The following is a 7829-nucleotide window of genomic DNA, read 5'->3' as shown; positions in this document are numbered from 1 at the left end:
CGATACAAGGAAATTGACACGCGTTTTAACAGCAATACATCAGTAATTGAAAAGAAATATAACGCCAAAGGCCTATTTAAGGTACTTGAGGAACATGAGACACGCACTGACAGGCTCGATAAAGTGCAACGGCATTACCGTCTGCGAATCCAACGAGGCATACCGAGAAGGCTGGAGAAGTCGGATAACACAAGAAAGAAGACTTCGATCAGAAGGTGAAGCAGAGGGCCTTTTTCGACTCATGCCAGACTACATTGCCACGGTCTGAATTAATAACAGCAAAGTGTAGGAAAACGGGTAGCATTTTTAAATGACTCTAAATTTTAAAAGAATGCTTTTAGCTCTTTGTAATTTACATAGGACAAAGATTCATCTCGACTAGGAGGTTTAAAGTATGGGACTCTGCGACTGGCCGGATCGAAGTAGTACTGAAAAGCATTGTCGAGTAGCGTTTCGTGTTTCAGAGACATCATGTCCCGACGAATTCGTCAAAACTGTGCAGTGCAGTATTTAAGGTCTACATAAACCGGAACGACAGAAAAGAGGTCATGGGTTGCGGTTTAAAACGTGAAAGCCCTCAAACACTATTTATAAGCTAGAAACACGTGAAGTAGCTTAGGATCGTAGTCAATCGTATACGACGTTGTTCTATACGAGGGTTCGCTATCCGAAGCAATTCTGGACAACAGTATAGAAAAGGAAAATCTTTATAAGCATCTATTTAGGTAGTATTCACAAGGCGTTGTCATTTTCGATATGTACGTCCACTACTGAGAGCTTTGCCAGAAATCATGTCAGCCAATCTAATAGGTCTCATTAGTTTATTATAAAGTGATATAGCCATGGCGATATGCTGCGATATGTTGACACATTACATAAGCCATCAAAAAAAAGGCCCTAGATAACTTTCTATACCACGTTCGTGGTAACATATTATTGCCGGGCATTTGTTTCTCTAAATTCTAACAATATCATTACATGCAAGTTAAAGCAAAGCGAAAATCTGTAAAGTAGTCTTCTGCGAAAAACCGTGATATTGATGTACTAAGTCTAGTCTTGATAGGAGAGCAATGTTTAGATAACGCGTACCGAATCAATCTCTTGCATTAAACGTAATTTGGTCTAGATCGATACCGATGAGTGCGCTATTCGATCCGAATTAGGTACGAAATTTTTATTATATTACGTCTGATGCCAACTGCTCCCGTAAGACGTTTTTACGAATTCAATTCACTTTGCTACGATAAACCGCTCCGTTGTGGAAATAAACCAGGGTATTAGAGCGGACGACTGCCATCACGGATGCTATTCCTTTCTTCCATAAAAGCTTTGAGCTCAATGCAACTTCTCGATGGACATGCGCCCCAAGGATAATAGAAGTTCATGACTTTTCAATAAAACGTTTATTTCATGGGCAGGCGTCTAGTGCAGAATAATCCATGCAATATACGTCGGTCTTTCGTATTCGAAGCCCCGAGTTAACTCTAGCCTCGTAGATATTATTATCGTTCAATACAAGACTAACTAACGCAATTTAGTAATATTTGCATTGGATAGCCATGCAAGCAATATTTACCCGCCGCATAAATGTTAGTACTTCTCTACGGTAGTTGCAGGATTGAAGGCTTGTAAGGTAAGGACAGGGTGCGCCCAAAGTCCATGTTAGTCGTAGATGCAGCCTCCAAAGTGCTAGCTGGCCAATATTTTACCATTCATCGATTGTTTCAATCTGAATCGCAGGTTCCTGACTATAGTACTAAATAAATTTTCATACGAGGACTTTTGTACACCAAAATTCGGACAGTTAGTTCGCGGGTGCAAATTAGAGCTCTACTAGCGGATCTCGCATGCAATACAGATCAGCTAAAGCACTATAATAAAGTTTGTCTTTGCAATAATGGATAGACTTGTGTTTGATAATAACCGGAGTGATGAACTGTGCAATATCTTTTGATGCCCTTTCTAACATAACGGGCACCCGCCCCACCTCGGACAGCTGGATCGCATTACAAAGTTCTATACGATTTCAGCATGGAAGTTACGCATATGGATTATTTCGTTGCTATTTCGTGTATGCGTGACACGAACAACTTCGAAACGAGTAGTACCGTCTCTAAAATTTTAATTCCAAGAAAGGTTTTTACATTTACGAGGATATCGCATTAAATTTCATTACATGATGAATCATATTTGTTCTTTTTTTCCTCCCTAACCCAATCTTCTTTTCGCACCGAAGTCCTTTCCGGGATTGTGCATCAACATTCTCACCGTCCAGAGCGCAATGCTTTTACGGTACCGCCCCCCGTTAAATGACGGCAGTGTGCTCAAGCCTTTTTGTGCAGCATGCAAAATTGGCCCAACCTATTGAGCTGAGTCCGTCCTAAAGCACAATAAGCTCCTTCACCATTGTATCGCTGTCTATTTTACCCTTGCCTTGTGTGCATCCATTGCCATTGTGAAATGCCTCCATGGTTCTGGTGATTTTACGGCGCGAACAGCTCCGTCCGACCGATCGACCGACCGACCGACCAACCAAATGTCACCGACATTTCCCATCACCCGCCCCTCGTATCGACAACCCCTTCTCTCTAATCTGTAGAATCCTATCCATCTGTCCTTGTTTTAGCCGGAACAACTCACTCGATTTTTCATGCCCTCTCTCAGAGTCCTGCCCTCTTCCCTTTAAGCCCCAATGCTTGCCTGGTAGACCAAGGGCCTCGCAACAACCTCCATCTCTAGCGATCTCTTATGTCGTTTTTGTGCGGAAGCCTGCCTGCTAGCCCGCCTGCCGACGTATCGTTCCTGGGGTCAGTAAACATGGTAGGGCTGCAGTTCAATAATGCACGATAAAGTTCCGGACGAGGGAATTCAGCGAACGATTGGTTATCATGGAGAGAGGGAAAAGGCGGGCGCAAGATCCTGGGCGGAGCTTGAGGTCCGACAAAAGGGTCCGTGAGGGATCCGCTGACCTTGCCATGGCCAGGCGCTAAGCGGTCCTCCCTCACGGTTTGTTACTAACGCATTTCTGTCACCAGAAAAAAAAGGATAATAGGAGTATATTCTAAACATTTTGTAAGATGTATAGCATAAATGCTTCCATGCTTTTCAGTGATGTTCTGAGCACTAGCTCCGTATATTTTGAAGTTGCATTTTTTAAGGAAACTTGGAAGAAAATGGCATAGAGAAACTTTCTTCACTTTGAACATGGCGCTAGCGAATGTTCTAAAATCATATCTAAACGAACCCACAAATATTTGAGATCTCTATAGATACGATAATAATCGATGATGTTTTTTTTGTGGCAAATGTCACTTAAGAGTCCAGAATAAATCTTGGTTATGAAATTCCCTATAGACACATTGTACCTGCTGAGCATCCTTAGGCATAATCCGCTGTGACTTCAAAACACGAACTGATACCTAGTAACATTGTGTTTTTTTTTTCAGTAAAACCTAGTTTTCTCGAAATGCTTTGTACTTCATTGAGGCCACACATGGCAAACGTAGGTTTTCAAAGATAAAACTGGAAGTTCCAGACCAATCAAGAAAGGCTAAACAGTGCAATGAGTGAAACCATTGTCACTTGAAAAGGTTGTCCTTCCGCTATACCTTTTTTGTCATATTTTCTAAAATTATTACTTTAAGAACACTGTGAAACGCATTTTAGTGATATTTACTGACGATAAGACACCTTCTTAGTTATCATCTCAGAATAAAACATCGGAAAAGTTGTGTTTCGTCAATCTTCAAGGCACGAGACAGGGTATTTTCCTAATGAGGCAGAAATTTGACATATCATTGACAGTCTGTACCTGTTGTCGGAAAGCAGAGATGAATGGTTGGCTTTCGTTAATACTCGTAAATTCTCAAGTGTACGTTCGTCACAAACCCTTCCTCTCTGCGATATGAATAATTTTTTCAAACATCTTGTCTTCCTGCTTTCTCTGCAATGAAAAAGATTTGTCAAGCAATTTGTTATGCAAATCCGGCGCGCTGGCCTCCTTCCGTCGAGTAGCTCCTAATATACCTTTTCATGAGACTGATGATCAAGAACATGGTGTGACTCAACTAATCTAGCTTGTGATTATACGTTTAGCATAGCTCTGTCTATAATAGTACCATGTTTTACTTATATCTTGGCGGATTTGGCCTGGGGTACACGTGTACTTCGTAGCAGTGATGTCCGTCAAGGTCATGTTCAGTGTTGCTGCTGCGGCTTTTTGTAAGCGTGTGATAATGCTTTGCGTCTGCTTGGTTCTATTGATACAAAATGCGATACGAACTCGTAAACATACATTAATTTTTATTTATTTCAGAAACCGTCGAACGAGACAAAACCGAGTTTGAACGTGCTTTTATCAAAAGGGAGAGAGATAAACAATAAATGCTCGTAACAACGATGGTTCTAATGTAGAACTTACGCGACCGAAGGTACCCGCTTGACTTCTTCAACAGCATCGTACACGGCACTCGATAAGTGACAAACGTTACTAGAAAACGGACCAGAAGATGATCCATTTGCTAGTCTCGCGTTGCGATATCAATAAGGTTGCAAATTCAAATTTTCGCTATTAGAACAAACTGGCCGAGTAAAATCTTACCAAACACAAAACATGGATTAGCTTAAATGAAGTTTTTCAAGTTTAAAAACAAAGTTTTTAAAAGCTCTGCTTTGTTATTGAGACTGATGTCTACAGCGACTGCATTTTCTTTTCAAACCCTTCTCTTCTATACGTTGTCTCTGAGTCTGCATTAATCCTCTGACACATAGCCACACTTTGCTAAGCCTACTTGACACTGTTAAGTTTTCCCTTTTCGAGAGCATCGTAATGTTAATGCTAAATGCAAATATATTTTTTATGTAACTCAGACTCTTGCTCTAAATAAAATATTGTACCTTAGCAAAGTACCCGATGGATGCCCCTGCGCATTGAATTGATTCATAAAAAAGCTTGCCATTCCGTTTCTCTTGCTGAGCCTCATTACAGTCGAAATTTGGCCTGCACGTACCTATATATATACATATATATATATATATATATGTGTGTGTGTACGAGTGCGTGTTTAATATCTTATAGTGCTACTTTTACCTATCAGTGTTGTACATTGGCTTTTATTGCTTCTCTCCTAGATGGCATACGTAAATACTTTGCCCCACCATGCATTGGTAAGTACAACTATTGGCACGCACTTCTTAGTGTTTGATATTACAGTAGCGGCTTGATAAAGAAACAAGAAATAGGCTTAATGCATTTGACAAACAAACACACGCAATGGATGATAAGACACGAATCTTCACGAAGTTGTTTTGTGCCCGGTGTCCTCTCCCCTTCATAAGGAAAATAACGTCCTAGCATGCAATCGATAAAAACAGAAGTTCGGTAACAATAGAGAACTTAATTAGTCTCTGTTTAAAGTGAACAACCAGTACTTAGAGTTGGTCGACCCACAATGGATAACGATAGATTTAGCCACTGTTTATTTATGCTGGCACAGGCCAACGATCTAGAAAGCAGTTGACAAAAAGCCAGCGACCCAGCCAATGAGGTATTATTTCGAATTTAGTATAGAAATTCTAGTGAGTTTATGTCCACTGGATTGCGTCGTTATTTTACTGACTTCGTACGCTCTAATCCGAATCATACGATCGCTACGCCATTTAGGTGCAGCGGGGAAAAAATCGAAAGCGAAAAATAAGAAACCGACTCGACGAGAGAATGGACGAATGGATAGGTTTATGGGGATTTTATGGCAGGTGTAGGAATGCAGTACACATACACACATATCCAGGTACCTACAGATTGCAACACAATACTCAGCAATGGCCGGGTCTTGAAGAAAGCAGCAAAGTTCGAATTGGGAACCCGATCTTTGCTAAGTTAAAGCCTGGGCTTGAAAGACGGCCAGAGCGTAGTTCACAGTCAGCCGGGGACTGTGACCTGCGCATGAGTTTCGGCGGTACTATTGACGCTGCCCGCAGTAACAGCACCACTGGAAATAGTGACACTAGAGATTCTTAGTGGCTTTCAATGATGTTCCACCAAGCCGACCTGTTTGCTTGGCCCGTGCCGTGTCCACTTGCCACCCTGAAAGCCCTAGGACTCCATAAAATATCGTGAAAACAGTGCCATACATACACACATACATAGATAGATACATACATACGACATACAAACGTCTTTCACAGCTGTAACATCGGGCGAATGCATCAGTCACCATATATGAGCGTGCGTCATGCTACATACATTCAGAGATATATATATAGCGCACAGTAGATGTTCGAACAACACGAATTTGTAAGACCTAAGTATTTGCGTTGTAGTAAAAAGGTTTCATATTAAAACCGGGGTGATCATTCATAAACAATTTCAATGGTGCAAAAATACTTATCTGCAGATAAAGTCGCATGATGCATCGGGAACACAGACCTAGGGTCCAAATGGCACGCCTTTCATATTGCCTTCATGATGATCCCTTGAGAATAGTGAATGAGAAAATGACATCCTAGTGACAACCTGTTGCATATCCAAGCTATTCAGCGCGTCTTGAGCAGAGTATGTGTCTGCAAGTAATCAACTCGTCGATGACACCGATAATACACATCCTTCATCCTGCAGTTAACACAGGTACATTTCTATGCACACAAGTTTTCTCGTCCCGCTTCCCGTCCGTCGCGAACTCTCATATGTGCATGTCTACAAGGCATTCCTGACCTGAATACCATTGAAGCCGAATCGACTGATACTCAATAGTATGGGATGGAGCATTTGAAGGATTTCGTTCGTTGTTTCTGTCCATCACGTTCTCTTTGCGCCCTCCCCTTTGACTTCTGTGCTCCGCTCTTTTTGGGACAATGTCCACCTTGCTGTCTATCTCCGTTTGTCGGGCCGAGTGGTCACTGCACAGCACCCTGCCATCGGTGCTTGCCAGGCAACCATCGAGACGACGACTGACTAGCAGACATCGATAGATTTTTGCGACACGATGAATGGATAGGGCGAAGCTATCCAGAGCGAAGAGGTGGGTGGTGGACGAGGGTTGGTGGGGTGATTAGTGATTGTATGTATGACACTGCTGTCACTATCCCGCTGCTGAGGTTTGGTCCCGCTGCTAAACTGTCTCGACGAGCCTTCATCCGCCCACCCACAGAGGACACCTAAATCTAAATATGCCGCTGGCGTGCGTTTTCGTGCTTACCGGACATGGCAAGCCGGCAACGAGACACTGTGAATGAAAAGAAACTGGCTGAACAGTATTAATCCCCGTCATACGCACAGGCATCTTTACTGAGCTGATGCTCACCATAGGGAATGTCTACGTCGAAATGTAGACAGAGAGAGAGAGAGAGAGAGAGAGAGAGAGAGAGAGAGAGAAAAAGAGCAAAAATGTTTCATTATACTTTGCCTGATAGTTTCTCAGCACTAGGATTTTTTGCGTGCCCGAAACTGGACATATAGTTTGTATCACTTGTCCGTATCATTGCAAGACGGAAACTCGAGGGAGAACCGGTAATGGAAAGCACAGTATTCTATCCCGCGACGTAAACTTCTGCCGAATTAGGCATCTGTTGCGATCTGTAGTTGTCCACGGAAGTCAAGTTACAGTTACAGATAAAAGGGGCGCTATGAAAATCTGTCGGAATTTCGCCCGCTGTAAGGTAGCGGAGCGATACGAGTAGGGTGATAACAGCGATCAAACAGAAGCATCGATTTCTTTTTTTATAAACGGAATGCTACAATTCGCTCAGTAAGAAAAATCCACCCTTATACAGTCTCGTGGTGCAAAGCATTACGACACCTTAATTCCTGTTGCACAAAATGTCAGCTAATC

Source organism: Varroa destructor, unplaced genomic scaffold, assembly GCF_002443255.2.
Source record: "Varroa destructor unplaced genomic scaffold, Vdes_3.0 BEIS01000001.1, whole genome shotgun sequence".
In the NCBI taxonomy this organism is placed as follows: domain Eukaryota; kingdom Metazoa; phylum Arthropoda; class Arachnida; order Mesostigmata; family Varroidae; genus Varroa; species Varroa destructor.
Note: the sequence above shows the minus strand (reverse complement) of the source record.